This window comes from Sarcophilus harrisii, chromosome 1 (assembly GCF_902635505.1).
Source record: "Sarcophilus harrisii chromosome 1, mSarHar1.11, whole genome shotgun sequence".
Classification (NCBI taxonomy): domain Eukaryota; kingdom Metazoa; phylum Chordata; class Mammalia; order Dasyuromorphia; family Dasyuridae; genus Sarcophilus; species Sarcophilus harrisii.
The window spans coordinates 690806185-690821957 of NC_045426.1; the positions used below are offsets into that span (position 1 = coordinate 690806185).

The window sequence follows — 15773 nt, forward strand, 5'->3', positions numbered from 1 at the left end:
TGCTTCCATCATCACGGCCTTTCCCCCTTGCCAGGGCTGGAACTCTGGCTTTTTGAGTGTCCCTAGAGACTTGGTTCTCTGACCATAATCTCTAGTGTTTTCACTCTTGGGGGGTTGGAATTCTGGGATTCTGGCAACATCTGCAGCCGGGCAGGCCATCATTGTTTCCTCCCCACTCCACCCATGGAGTTTGGGCTTCTGGCAGCCCTTCTAATAGCCCTTTCAGGTGACCAGCCCTTTACCCATAATCCCTTGCCTTTCCCATGCATGAGGGTCATGGGTTTCTGAAAGTTCCCATAGATTCAGCCTTCTGTTTCACATCCCTACCCTCTATATTCTTTGGGGAATGTTATTCTGCTTTTTAGCCTTAAAAGCTGGTTTCTTTGGCACTCTCACCACTCTTGGTCACCAGGCCAGAGATGTTGGTACCCAGGAGATGAGACCCCCAGGCTGAATGCTTCAAGGTCAGCTCCTGAAGACCCCATCTTTCCCTTTCATTCCAAACATCCAGATGAGGTTTGACGCCAAGAATAGGCAGTAGGGAGAGTCCTGGTCAGTAATCCTGGATTCTAGTTCTGGCTTGGCCTCTCATTCCCTTTGAGAATCCTCTGTCCTTTGTTACTTCTCTCTGTGAATTTTCTCAGCCCATTGAAGGGTCATTCTAAAGTTCTTTCTGCTTGTGATTAGTTTGTAACTGTTGGTGGCTGTAGCAGACTGGGACAGATTGGGCGGTGGGTGCAGAGAGCATCAAATGTCAGAGAAGGCCTTAGAGCCTTTATAGAAAAAAGGAAGGAAACAAGAGTTTATTAAGTACTTACTAGTGCCAGGCACCATGCTAAGCTCTTTTTTTAAATTCTGAAATTATTTCTTGCCTCATTTCTACTAATCTACTAAGATATTGAGTGCCAAATTTTTCTCTTTGCCTCCCTCCCTAAGACAGCAAGAAATTTGATATCGTTTATACATGTACAATCATGTTAAACATATTTTCCTAGGCTGTTTATATCTTCTGGGCCATTCAGCACTATGTATTTGAACAATTCTCTCATGATCACAAGGTTAAGCAATAGTCATGTTATGAAAGAAAAATCAGAACAAAGAGAAAAACCACAAGAAGGAAAAAAAAAACAAAAAGATGAAAATAGTATATTTTGATTTGCCTTCAGACTCCATATTTCTTTCTCTGACTGTAGGTAGCATTTTTCCATCGTCGTAGATCACTGTATTACTGAGAAGAGCTTAGGCAATCACAATTGATCATTTGTGCTAAGCACCTTTTTCCCCCTAATAAAGGCATTTATTAAATAATTTATGACAATATTTAAAATTATGCAATACATTCATATAGATAATGAATTCTCTATTACCTCTCACTGCTTATTTATTTGTTTTAAAATAATGCAATACATTCATGTAGATAATGAATTCTCTATTACCTCTCACTACTTATTTAGTTGTTTTTTTATAATAGCTTTTTCTTTTTTTATAAGGTTTTTATTTTTCAAAATACATGCGAAGATAATTTCCAACATTCGTGCTTGTAAAACCTTGTGTTCCATATTTTTCTCTTTCTCTTCCCTTTCCCCTAAACAGCAAGTAATTCAATATAGATTAAATATGTGCAGTTTTTCTAAATATATTTCCACATTTATCATGTAGCTTTTTATTTTTCAAAATCCATGCAAAGATAGTTTTCATCATTCACTCCTGCAAAACTTTGTGTTCCATATTTTTCTCCCTCTCTTCCTTTTACCTCTCTCCCCTAGACAGCAAGTAATCCAGTATAGGTTAAACATATATCACCGTATATTTATGTTAGAGGACTTGATAATCTTTGCCAGAAGGAGGGAATGATCACATTGGAAGATACTCTCATATAGTTACCTGGGTACACAAAGAAATGGAATGGTTTGCCCAGGGTCATTCAGTTAGTGTATGTCAGAGGCAAGACTTGAACTCAGGCCTCCTTATTCTGATGGAGGTCCATATGTTAAACACTTACAAGTAGCATCTCATTTGAGCCTCACAACAACCCTGGGAGGTGATGCTTCTGTATAGAAGGGGATGCTCCCCCCAGCTCCCAGTTGTGCTGTTGTGGAAGGAGTTTTGAGCCAATGCAATGGTTCTCCTAGCAGGGGAGGCTGAGCTGCAGTGGGGGAAGCCATTTGGGTATCCACACTAAGGCTGATAGCATGAGGGTGAGCCCAGGGAGTGGGGACCACCTGAGGAGGGGCAAACCGGCTCCGTGCCCAGTTCTTAGAATGCTCATTTCCATTGCTGCAGGAAGAGAACTGTTGTCCTTTATCCTGTGACCGTCCTATGGCCTGTGTGTCTGTTGAGGCTCAAGACTGTTCCCCCTGCCCCCAGATAGTCTTGGGAGGGGGTGCCTGAGGGAGAGCCCTGGCAGTGAGGCAGGACCGGCTCTTTGGACCAGCCTCAGGGCTGTCTGCTGTCCCAGCTGGGCCCCCTCTGCCTCCAGCCTCTATAATCAAGGGCCTTGGGCATCCGGCCTGTAGTTTTCTGTGGTCTGAACCAGTTTTATAGACTTTGCTGATGGCCTTGGAAGCTGGCCGAAAAGGAGGTGAACATCTGATGCCATCGGTCAGAAAGCAAGTCAGCATCTGCTGTAGGCAGTGTTGTTCAAGGTGCTGGGAGGGGGTCGGAAAGAACCCTATTTCTGCCATTCTCGGTACCTCATCTCTCATCTCCCTCCTTGGGAGGTTCTCTCCCATTCCCAGAATGTGCTTCTACCTCATCTTCCCTTCTGGCTTCTTTCCAGGCTTGTTCCATGAGCTTCTTCCTACAGGAAGCCTTCTGTGATCTCACCTGGGCAAAACTTTTGTTTGTGTCTTGGGATTCTCAGGATCTGGCCCGATGCCTTGCACCCAGCTGATAAATGCTTAGTGTTGAAATGATTTCTTGGTCAGTGAGTCAGGACAAGCATGAAGGTGACAGAGGGACACTTCCTGCTAAAACATAACTCACAATAAGATCATACCACAGGGGAGTCTTGGGTTATTCACTATCTATTCCTTTTGGAGCCCCCTGTTAAAGAATTGGGGATACTTACTCCTTAGGAAAATTTATAAGGTATTTTTTTAAAAATTTTTTTGCTGAGGTAATTGGGGTAAGTGACTTGCCCAGGGTCACACCCCTACGAAGTGCTAAGTGTCTGAGGTCAGATTTGAACTCAGATCCTCCTGATTTCAGGGCTGGTACTCTCTCCACTGCATCACCTAGCTGCCCCCAAATTTGTGAGTTTTAAAGCCCTATTGGAAAGAAAGGAACAGGATTTGGCAGAGAGGCAGTAGGAATGACAAGCCTAAGCCTTGGGTGAGGGCAACAGCCCCAGGATTCCCTCTGTCCGTCAGCATTGCTCATGAGTCATTGGTGGGGGTGGCTGCCCCTCAGTTCCAGAGAGGAGAGTAGGATGTGAATTTTTTGGCCTTTTAGGATTCGGGGAGAGAAGTGAGATCTTGAGGTTTGTGAGACCGTGGCTTGGCTCGATCCTCCTCGGACTCCTCTCGGGCAGGATGCACGGGAGCCAGTCTTCTGCTGAAATGAGAAAGTCGGGGGAACTTTCCACTTGCTTCTAAATAAGACTCCAAAGAAGCCACTTGCCAAACACCCCATCCCCTTTTGGAGACCCTCGGTCAGGCATTTCAACTGCAGGATGGTTTTTTGTGCTTGTAACCACATGTGGAGAAGGAGTTGGGGAGATTTAGAAGCTTTTTAGAAACTGAGTTAAAAATAGTACCCACTTCTCTAGTGCTTTAAATTTCCTGATGCTCATATCCCCATTTCAGAGATGGGGAAACTGAGTTGGCTAAAGTCACAAGTCTACTAAATGGAACCCGGGGTTCCCGACTCCAAATCATGTTCTTTTCTCTGTAGCATGCTAGAGAATGAGGAGAAACACAAGATCTATGATTCCATAATATAAGGAATCTGCAGAGAAGAAAATAACAGCTACTGTTACACAGTGATTTAAGACTGGTTTGGTACTTTACAAATAATGTCATTTGTTTCTCACAACAATCCTAGAAAGTAGGTGCTTTGTTATCCCCATCCATAAGCCAAGGCTGAAGCGTCCCATAGTTAACAAGTGTCTGAGGCCACATTTGAACTCAGGTCTTTGCTATTCCGGACCCAGTGCTCCATCCGCTGCACCACCCACTGCCTCCACCGGGTTCCCTCTGCCAATGCAGATGCCATCTGTGTGGCAGCCTAGAGTTCTAGTGGGTTGCCCAGGTCCCCGAGAGAGTAAATGACCTTTCCAGAGTAAATTACAGAGGCAGGGAGTGTCACGGGCAGGATTAGAACAGTCATGTTTCTTTTAACTTTCAAATCCCCCTCCATTTGGTTTATTTTTCATCTTTATGTCAGTCCTTTGAGGTAGATCAGGGTGATAGAAGAGGTTGTTCCCAAGGATGGTCATGGGGGAAAGAACGATAATAAAAGGATTCATAGATTAAGTTCTAGAAGGGGCTTCCCAGGGGTTCTCCCAGTGAATTCTGGGGATCTCTGAGAGTCCCTGAGATTCTTTCAAGGGCCCAGGAAGTAAAAACTACTTCAATAATAATACTAAAATGTTTAAATTATGAATATGATCAATATCTATAGCTGTGACCTACCTAAACAAAAGCTCTCAGTGGGAGGAGTCCTTGATTTTTAAGAGGATAAAGGGATCCTGGGACCAAAAACGTTGGGAATGACTAATCTAGTTTAGTCCTCCAGATGCAGGCCTGGAAGCTCATGTGACTGAATTATGCATACAAGGGGCAGGAATCCAAGACAAATCTGGGTGGCTCCCCACCTCCCTCTCCCAGGGCATCTTTTGGACAGGGTGTGTTGGGTCAGAATTTCTGAATTTAGGAGAACTCTAGGATTGTGGAGTCCTTGCTCCCCTCCCAATCCCTTCTGTGACTTTGGGTGGATCATTTCTCTCTGGGATGCAGGACCCTCATTTATCATATATATTCATAAAAATCATAAATATAATAAATGGTCCTGGTTCATGAATTCACGGGAGCAGGGATGTCCCAGGGAAGAAATGCCCCTTGCCAGTGCAGATCAGTATCTGAGCTGCATTGTAGAGTCCAAGTTGCCTGGGGAAACTGAGAGATTGTGATGTTACCAAGGTCACAATTCAGTTTTCATTAAGGGGAAAGACTTTAAATCAGCCCTGTCTTTTTCCAGTGACAAAGATGGCTTTTTGGTCAGACTGTGGTGCCTTTCACATGCATTTTACAAAAGAGGGAGCTGAATCAGTTTGTCCATTTAGTGCCTACTGTGTGCCAGGCTCTGCTCATGCTGGGAATGCTAAGAAGGACAGTCCCTGCTCTCAAGGGCCTCACGTGGAGGGGAGGGATGAACCAGGGGCTCAGCCTTCAAACTTGGCCTCCTCTTCCCTTTCCATTGCTCTTCTTGCTTCCTCCCCTTAACATAGCCTGTGCTTCAGTGGGAATGGCCACCTGGCTGTTCCTCATCCAAGATGCTCCGCTTTCTCCTCTGGTTGTCCCCAGGCCTGGAATGTCCCTTGCCCATCTCATGCAACTGCCTCTGATACCTTCTCCAGGAGCCTTTCCCTAGCTCTCAGGAATCTCAGGGCCTTCCCTCTGTTCATTATCTCTGATCTGTCTTGAGATCATTTTAAGGGCAAGGATTGTCTGTGGCCTTTGTGTTCTTGGCTCTTAGTACAATGCCTGGCAAATAATAGGTGCTTTATAAACGCTATTTGGCTGAATGACTAACCCCAACTCTTAGCATAGTGCTTGGCAAATAGCAGGTGCTTAATAAATGCTATTTAGCTGAATGACTGTTCCCATCTTTTAGAATAGTGCTTGGCAAATAGTAGGTGCTTAATAAATGCTATTTGGCTGAATGACTATCCCCAGCTCTTGGCATAGTGCCTGGCACAAATAGCAGGTGCTCCATAAATGATGTTTGACTGAATGACTCCCTGTTATTCTAATAACAAGAATAAAGCAAGATTGCCTCCTACCTAAGCAAGCACCTGCTAGCTTTCTCCCGCCTACTTCTTTCCCATCAGGCTCTTCTAATCTTTAACCTAAAATTTCCTGTCAGTACCCGAGCTTCTGAATTAAACCTCCTGAGACGAAGGTCTCCCCTGAGGACCAAAGAAGAAGAGGAAGTCCCCTTCTGGGGTCCTGACAATTCAGAGAGAGAAGCTAAGTCCTGCCCTTGCCCTGCCATTAACTGGCCGAGAGGGGGATTCTGGAAGATGTGTATGGGCGGTTTGATCCTTCTTGTTGCTTCTCCCACCTGACCTTCTGCCTCCTATCTTTCTGCTTGTACCATCCTGGCCCTTTTCCCCTTGCCCTGAAGGATTTCCTACCCAGAGTCCTCCTCTAGGAATCTCAGGCTTCTCTCAAGATGTGGCTCATGAAGCTTTTCCAGGCCTTTGCAGATAGCCTAATGCTTTTTATTTCTTAAGCCCAGTAGCTGTTAATGCCCTCCTTCTGAAAAACCACCCTGTATTTAGGTGTTTTATATGTGTATATATGTGTATGTGTGTACACACATACATATGTATTACATACATATATAAAGTGATATTACATACATATACATTGTGTGTGTGTGTGTGTGTGTGCATATCCTCCCATTTAAATCTAAGTTTTTTGTCTGTTTTCTTGAGGCATTTGGGGTTAAGTGACTTGCTCAGGATCACACAGCTAGGAAGTGTTAAGTGTCTGAGATCAGATTTGAACTCAGGTCCTCCTGACTTCAGGGCCATATAGCTATCCCTTAAATGTGATCTTCTTGAGGGCAGAAACTGGTTTTGACCTCCTTCCTATATCAGGACATAGCCCAGAAAACACATTTAATAGCTGTTCTTTTCTTATTTGAGGAGGGATCCTTCTGATTTGTCCTGAAGCTGCCAGAGATTCAGCAGAAGTCTGTGTCATCCCCACTGAGGGAGGACCTCTCCATGAGCAGCATTACCCAGGGCTCTGTTTCTGCTCACAGCAGCCTGGAAATCACACTCCTCAGTGATTTAGGAGACCCTGGTCATCTGTAGCATTGAAGTGATGGGTATCATGGGAGAAATGACTCTCCTCATTTTCATCATCATCACAGCATTTACTGATGGGATCAGGGGAGCAGGACCGAGTTCGAAATAAACATGTGACCAATTCATATAGCCATTCTCTTTGCCAAGAGGAAAGCTTTTACAGAGAAGGGTTTGCAGACAAAAATAAGAGATAAAATAGGCACCGGGAGGGGCAAATATGAAATAGAATTGGGAGAGCATAGAGCTAACAAGGAAAAGACAAGTTCCCCAAGGGAACTCGAAGTTAACCAGGAAAAAGGAAGTACTTGGAGAAGTGGGAAAAAGCCATTGATGGCAGGTTAGACTGACCAGAGTTAGAGTAAGAAGAATAGTGTCATTAGAGGGAAGGTGCTCTGAGGGAGACAAAGAGAGTACCTCATAGTGAGTTTAGTTCTGAAAAAAATTTAGCAGAGATCTTCATTGTAAGCAGATCCTTTTTAGGGGAAATACATCATTGGGGGTTTCCCAGCCTAAAAATGTGAACTCAAGAGGGAGAGGGAATCAAAGAGGAGGGGAAGTGCCAAGGAGCTCGAAGGTGGAGGCATTAAGGAGCCAGGTAGAACGCACCTGGCAGACCAGGTCTCAGACCTGTCTGAATATAAGCTAGTCAGTATCAAAAAGGTTGTTGAAAGATACACCGAGGTTTCAGGGGTTCCATCCTCACAATTACTCTCTATCAACGAGATAATCTGGGAATTGGTTCTATCTGATAATAGCTTCTTCCTGACAAGGGGAGATAGTTCACATCATCTATAGGTCATGGTTTTTTTTTCCTGTTTCTGTTTCTGATTTTTATTTTTTAAGTTTATTTTTTATTAAAATACCATTTATTAAATTATTAAATATTAAATTAATTAAAATTAAAATAAATTATTAAATTTATTAAATAAAATATTTATTAAAACATTATTAAAACTTTTTTTAATTTTCAAAACATGCATGAATAATTTTTCAACATTGACCCCTGCAAAACCTTGTGTTCCAAATTTTCCCCTCCTTCCCCCCACCTTCTTCCCTAGATGGCAAGTAATCCAATATATGTTAAATATGTTAAAATCCAGTATATGTTAACATATTTGTCCAGTTATCTGGCTGCACAAGAAACATCACATCAAAAAGGAAAAAAAGATGAGAGAAAAAACAAAATGCAAGCAAATAACAGAGTGAAAATGCTATATACATCATATTTTAAAGTTTTTATAGTCCTTTGCAAATATTATTCCAGATGATCCTCACATCAGTCTTCTTATTACTCTCATTTTACAGATGAATAGACTAAAGAAAGCAAAAGTTAAATAAGTGGGCCAAAGTTACACAATAAAGTCTGAGGGAGAATTTGAATTCAGGTCTTCCTGGTTCTAAATCTAACTCTCTTATTCATTGTAATCACCTAACAATTTAAAACTGGAAGGGACCTTAGGGTCTATGAAGTCTCACTCTCTTATAACATATACAGTAGGTGCTTAATAAATGTTTATTAATGATGATGGTAGCGGAAAAAACTGAGTCATAGAGAAGTTGTCATTTGCCCAAGGTCTCAGGCAGGTAGAATGATACAGATGGAATTTGAACTCAGCTCTTCTAACTTCAGTGTCAACAAGTTTTTTCTAAGTGTTTGTTACATAAGTACCAGGCACTGTGCTGAGTGCTGAGAATACAAAACACAAAACTGAGGGCAAAAGCAATCTCCATCCTTAAGATGCTTATGTTCTAATGGGCAAGATTTAAAAGTCAGTTGTGTACATATGTGCATATATGTACATGTGTGTGTATACATATGCGCCGACTGATCAATTGAGTGATAAAACCCAGGGGAAACTTGGTGGTCATCTGATCACCAGATGAGATTTTCTCTCTCAGATGGCACTCCCTCTTTAATGGACAGTTCTGGTGATCACCTGTCAAACAGTCTGTCGATTCTTAGGTGTTGTAATAATGGAGAAGACGTTCCCTAGCATTTGGGAGAATGGCTTTCTTGGCCAAGGAGATGATGGGCAGCATGGAGTCGATCATAGAGGGCTGAGCCCGAGTCCTCATTAGCTGTGCGAGCCTGGGAAAAGTCTAATGGTGGTGGCAGGAGATTTAGGCCTGGAAGGGACCTCAGAGACCATCAGGTTTACCTCCTTTCATTTTATAGATTTTACAGATGAGTAAACTGAGATCCAGAGAAAGGGGAAGTTACTTACTGAAGATAGAGTTGGAATTTGATTCTGAATCCCCAAACTGTGTTTTTCCCCTCTGGGAGTCCCCTGTGCTGATGAAATCCAAATTAGGTCCCAGTTTGCATAGTCATATTTAAGAGTGGACCCCAAGGCCTAAAATTCTACTGAGGGAGTCACGATAGGAGCTTTAAGAAGTTCTTAAAACACAAAATTTGGAAGCTAGAGAAACAATTCCCATTAGGAAGAAAGAGAGCTAAGATCATTCAGGAGGCAAGACTTGTAGCACATCCCTTTTCCCGGATTCTGGGGATGCAAAGACAAAATTGACAGTGTCTGCCCTCAGGGAGCTTACTGCCTTAGACACCTTTGTGGTTTATGTTTATACACACATTGGGGCTATAAAATCTACAGCATCAATGTAAGGTACTTCTGTGGGGAAGCCTGGGTAACCAGAGGGAACAGGAATGGTCTTATTTAGGAGGAAGGGTTTGAGCTTTGAAGGAAGCTAGGGAATACTAAGAGGCAGACGGGAAGGAGAGAGAGCACTTCAGGCTTGGGCAAAGAATTGGAGACTGGATTGGCATATCAGAGCGGTGTCTGGAGCATTTAAGGCCAATGTGAGCGAAGGCTGCTGATGGGTTCAGAAAGAGCCTTTTAAAAACTATGTTGAATTTTTTTCCTTTTTGATCTGATTTTTCTTGCACAGCCTGATATTTGTGGAAATATGTATAGAAGAATTGCACACATTTAACATATGTTGGATTTCTTGCCGTCCAGGGGAAGGGCCGGGAAAAATTTGGAATACAAGATTTTGCAAGGGTGAATGTTGCAAATTATCCATGCATATATTTTGAAAATAAAAAGCTTTTATTAAAAATAATAAATTAATTTTAAAAAAGCTATGTTGTATTTAACTGTTATCACATTGCTTGCTATCTCAATGGGTGGGGGGGAGAGTGAGTTTTTCTTTGGTCATTTTTCAGTTTTATCTGACTGACCCCTTTTGGGGTTTTCTTGGCAAAGGTACTGGAGTGGTTTGCCATTTTCTTCACTACCTCACTTTACAGATGAGTAAAAGCAAATAGGATTAAGTGACTTGCCTAGGGTCATACAGCTAGGAAGTGGCTGAGACTGGATTTGAACTCGGGAAGATGAGGCTGATGAGACTTCCCAAATCCAGCCCTGGTGTTCTGTGTACTATGGCGCCAAATAGCTGCCTTAGGAAGAGAATTAGGTACTTGAAACTTTAAAAAATGAATGTTAAAAAGTACACATTAAAAAAAAATTTAAAAATTAATTGGAGATGACAGGAAGGTCAGAGATGGGGTAAGACCCATCACAGCTCTGAGTATGTGGAGGGATGATAAAAGGTAAAAGGAGAGAAGATAAAATTACTCAATTATTTTCTTATGCTTTTTCCTGTTGATCTTTGGACTGAGGAAAGGATTGCTGAAAAATGGGGGTCAAACCCCCAGATAATTGGGGAGGTAGCAAGAAGGCACTTAGCTGAAGAGCCAAATTCAAATCCTATCTCATTTACTTGTCCAATAAGGATGAAATAATAGAATAGGTGGCAAGCATTCTGTCAAACCCTAGAGCGCCATATGCACACCCAGCTGCCGGCACAGTGCCTCACTGCGAGCCTTTCAGTCCTTACTGCAGCTGTTTTTCCAAAGCCTATCCCAATTTTTTTCAGAACTTCCCAGAGGCCTCGTTGCTTTAATATATTAAAAGTAACAGAATAATAGCTGGTATTTATATAGCACCTACTATATACCAGACACGGTACTAACCACTTTATAAATATCTCCTTTTATCTTCACAATGATTCTGTGAGGCAGAAGCTGTTATTCTTATTTTACTTTCAGGAAGCAATCAGGGCAGAAGCTCACTGGCTCTCCCGGGGTTCCACAGTGGATGTGTGTGGGGAGGAAAAGTCTGAATTTGAACAGAGGCCTCTTTTGACTCTGACTTCACTGTTCTTTCTATGACAGGACTGGAAGTGAGTGAAGCCCCCTCCCCCCCTTTTTTTTGGTTGAGGCAATTGGGGTTAAGTGACTTGCCCAGGGTCACACGGCCAGGAAGTATTAAGTGTCGAGGTCAGATTTGAACTCAAGTCCTCCTGACTTTGGGACTGTAGCTCTATCCACTGCACCAACTAGTTTCCCCTAATACTCCATTTTTTAAAAAAGGGCCTTTAAACCACCAACCCATGAGCATGACAAGTGCTTTTAGTAAAAGATCATTTTGTGAGGTTTAGAAAGACAAGCGGACATCACAGAGAAAGAACTCGGCTTTATCAAGAACCTCATTTTTCGACAGTTACCAGGCAACCTGTTTCTCCCTTTCCCACACTCTCTGTGTGACTTACTTGCTGTTTCCTAACCCACTAGTCCATCTTTGTAAGGCTGTGCCCCTTACTTGGACCCCTGTCTCTTGTGCCTCTTAGAATCCTTCCTTTCAGGCCTTACAATGGATAGAGCCCCAGCCCTGAGTTCAAATCTGGCTTTAGACACTATCTGTGTGAGCCTGGAAGTCACTTAACCCTGAGTGTCTCAAAAAAAAAAATTCTATGTTTCCTTTAAGTCTCAGCTATGTTACCTCCATGGGTTGTTAATATTCTTTGCCTCCTTGTAGATACTTTGCTGCTTTTTGAAATGTGTTGTATGTAAGGGACATGATGTCTCATCATGTACCTAGAGCCAGTGATGGGATCTAATTAACGTTGGTTGAGTTGAATGGAACTAAACAGAGATAAAGGTACTTTATCTGTACCTTAAATAGTACCTTAAAAAAGGTACCTTAAAGTACCTTAATCTGGCAGTTTTATGTGTTCTTGTTGATGAGAGGGGAGATAAGGGCCAGGCAGTGAGACAGTCTGTGAAAGACTGACCCTGAATGGAAGAAAAGGAGCAGCAAGCAATTCTTTTTTTTTTTTTTTTAATTATAATAACTTTTTATTGACAGAACCCATGCCAGGAAAAGTTTTTACAACATTAACCCTTGCACTCACTTCTGTTCCGATTTTTTCCCCTCTCTCCCTCCACCCCCTCCCCCAGATGGGAAGCAGTCCTATATGTGTTGAATATGTCGTAGCATATCCTAGATACAATATATGTGTGCAGAACCAAACAGTTTTCTTGTTGCACAGGAAGAAATGGATTCAGAAGGTAAAAATAACCTGGGAAGAAAAACAAAAATGCAAACAGTTTACATTCATTTCCCAGTGTTCTTTCTTTGGGTGTAGCTGCTTCTGTCCATCCTTGATCAATTGAAAGTGAGTTAGGTCTCTTTATCAAAGAAATCCACTTCCATCAGAATACATCCTCATGCAGTATCGTTGTTGAGGTATATAATGATCTCCTGGTTCTGCTCATTTCACTTACCATCAGTTCATGTAAGTCTCTCCAGGCCTTTCTGAAATCTTCCTGCTGGTCATTTCTTTCTTTTTTTTTTTTTTATTTAATAGCCTTTTATTTACAGGATTTATACATGGGTAACTTTACAGCATTAACAATTGCCAAACCTCTTGTTCCAATTTTTCACCTCTTACCCCCCCCCACCCCCTCCCCTAGATGGCAGGATGACCAGTAGATGTTAAATATATTAAAATATAACTTAGATACACAATAAGTATACATGACCAAAACGTTATTTTGCTGTACAAAAAGAATCAGACTCTGAATTATTGTACAATTAGCTTGTGAAGGAAATCAAAAATGCAGGTGTGCATAAATATAGGGATTGGGAATTCAATGTAATGGTTTTTAGTCATCTCCCAGAGTTCTTTTTCTGGGCATAGCTAGTTCAGTTCATTACTGCTCCATTAGAAATGATTTGGTTGATCTTGTTGCTGAGGATGGCCTGATCCATCAGAACTGGTCATCATCTAGTATTGTTGTTGAAGTATATAATGATCTCCTGGTCCTGCTCATTTCACTCAGCATCAGTTCCTGTAAGTCTCTCCAGGCCTTTCTGAAATCATCCTGTTGGTCATTTCTTTTTTTTTTTTTTTTTTTATTTAATAGCCTTTAATTTACAGGATATATACATGGGTAACTTTACAGCATTAACAATTGCCAAACCTCTTGTTCCAATTTTTCACCTCTTACCCCCCACCCTCTCCCCTAAATGGCAGGATGACCAGTAGATGTTAAATATATTAAAATATAACTTAGATACACAATAAGTATACATGACCAAAACATTATTTTGCTGTACAAAAAGAATCAGACTCTGAATTATTGTACAATTAGCTTGTGAAGGAAATCAAAGATGCAGGTGTGCATAAATATAGGGACTGGGAATTCAATGTAATGGTTTTTAGTCATCTCCCAGAGTTCTTTTTCTGGGCATAGCTAGTTCAGTTCATTACTGCTCCATTAGAAATGATTTGGTTGATCTCGTTGCTGAGGATGGCCTGATCCATCAGGACTGGTCATCATCTAGTATTGTTGTTGAAGTATATAATGATCTCCTGGTCCTGCTCATTTCACTTAGCATCAGTTCGTGTAAGTCTCTCCAGGCCTTTCTGAAATCATCCTGTTGGTCATTTCTTACAGAACAGTAATATTCCATAACATCCATATACCACAATTTACCCAACCATTCTCCAATTGATGGGTATCCATTCATTTTCCAGTTTCTAGCCACTATAAACAGGGCTGCCACAAACATTTCAACAAGCAATTCTTAAGCACCCACTGTGTCAGGCACTGTGTACTTCACAAGGGTTATCTCATCCCCCCCCTCCCAAGGATCGATACACTCACTTCTCTAATGCTTGTTTTGAAAATGTCACTTTGCTCCATTGTGACTGATATATTTGGGAACAATTTGAATGTAATGTGAATTTTGAGAAACTGCTGAAACGCAGAAAACGTTAGAACTTTACACTAATTCCCAAGCTCTGGCCCATCCTGCGTCCACTTCCATAAGCACACTTAGATCTTTTTCCAGGAAAAGGGCCATCTTTTCTGTCTATCTTCTGGGACACTAGGGGCTTTGGGCAGCGGAGAGCTGGCATCCAGATCCCCTTCTGCTGGAGCCTCTGACCCTTGGGGCCTCAGTCACACAAGTATTTATTGGAGCACTTATGCATTTTTTTTAACTCATTTACCTTTTTTTTCCACCTCCTGAGGCAATTAGGGTTAAGTGACTTGCCCAGGGTCACACAGCTAGGAAATGTTAAGTGTCTGAGACCAGATTTGAACTCAGGTCCTCCTGACTTCGGGGCTGCTGCTCTACCTATGGCGCCACTTAGCTGCCCCCCCAGCCCATTTAACCTATATGAAACTGTGTTCTTGCTTCTATTCACTTATTATTTTCATGCCAGTGACAAAGTTTTTGACCATTGTGCCCCAAACTCCGTTTCTCCCCTAAGCTTTGTGATTTTCATTTTGCACAGCACACTCTTTTTTGGGAGAGCAGATGTTGAGCTATGGCAGGGCTGACTGTCCTCAGCCCGATGGCAGGCTGAATGTGCATATCAAATTAGTAGAAGACACAGAACTGGAAGGAGTCAAGGCCTTGTATGGCAGATTTGGGATCCTGGAAGATCTTGACAGGCTAGAATCTATTAAGAGAAAATTTAATAAGGCGAGACGTCAAGTTCTGTGCTTGAGTTTAATGAATCATCTGCCCAAATATAGCTTAGGATGGCCTACCCAGACAGGTCTGAAAAAAAAAAACCCTTACAGGCTTTAGCAATTTGCACTTGCCTCTGTTGACTTTAATTTACTGGAGAAAGAAATGGCAAACCAAGAAAACTCCATGGAGTATTGGTGTACTAAGTCCATGGGGTCATGGAGAGTTGGTCACAATTGAGCTGCTGAACAACAGCCGTTAAATGTCAGCAGTATAGGACAGCAGCCCGAGAACCCTAGGCCATGTCTCACCGTATCAAGCTGTTTAAGGGGACATTAGTGCTCTGAAGGAGGGAGGGCCCTAGCAAGAGCCCATCTGGAATTGTCTGTCCCAGCCTGGATATCACGCTTGAAGAGGGTCATTGATCTTTGAGAAGAGCCTGGATTTCAGAGAGGTCCTACTGGACCCCACTCCTCGCTCTTGGAGTTGAAGGGACCACCTTCCTTCCATTGCTGTCTTAATCGTCTTTTTATGGAGAAGGGGAGCTGCTAGCCCGATGTCATTTAAGGAGGTTGTCAAGTCAGCAAGCATTTGTTGAGTGCCTACTGTGTGACCTGGTTTTGTAGTTACTCTGTCTTAAGGGAGCACCTGAAGAAAAGCTTTTTGTCCCAGACGACCTTTCTAAGAGATTTTCCAAAAGATTTTGCAAAGGTCTTTGGAAGAAAATATTATTTTTCAGTATTTTCAATTCTACTAAAAGGATGTTTTAAATATGTGCGAAGGATATTGAGCATCTATTTATGAGAAATTCAGTCTCCCCAGACTTTTCTTTTTTAATGGAAAGCTATTGTTAATGTGCAATCTTCCCATTGCATAGATAGACAAACTCTGACATGGTAAAACTAAGGATGTGGCACTTTTCCTTGGTGGGGAAAGGACCAGAAGGT

At 42.1% G+C, this 15773-nt stretch overlaps 1 protein-coding gene across 1 annotated transcript in view; it reads left to right on the plus strand.

Annotated features, from left to right (window-relative positions):
* PLBD2 (phospholipase B domain containing 2) overlaps positions 1-15773 on the plus strand; it is a 35880-nt gene that overhangs the window by 1005 nt on the left and 19102 nt on the right. The window lies entirely within an intron of this gene.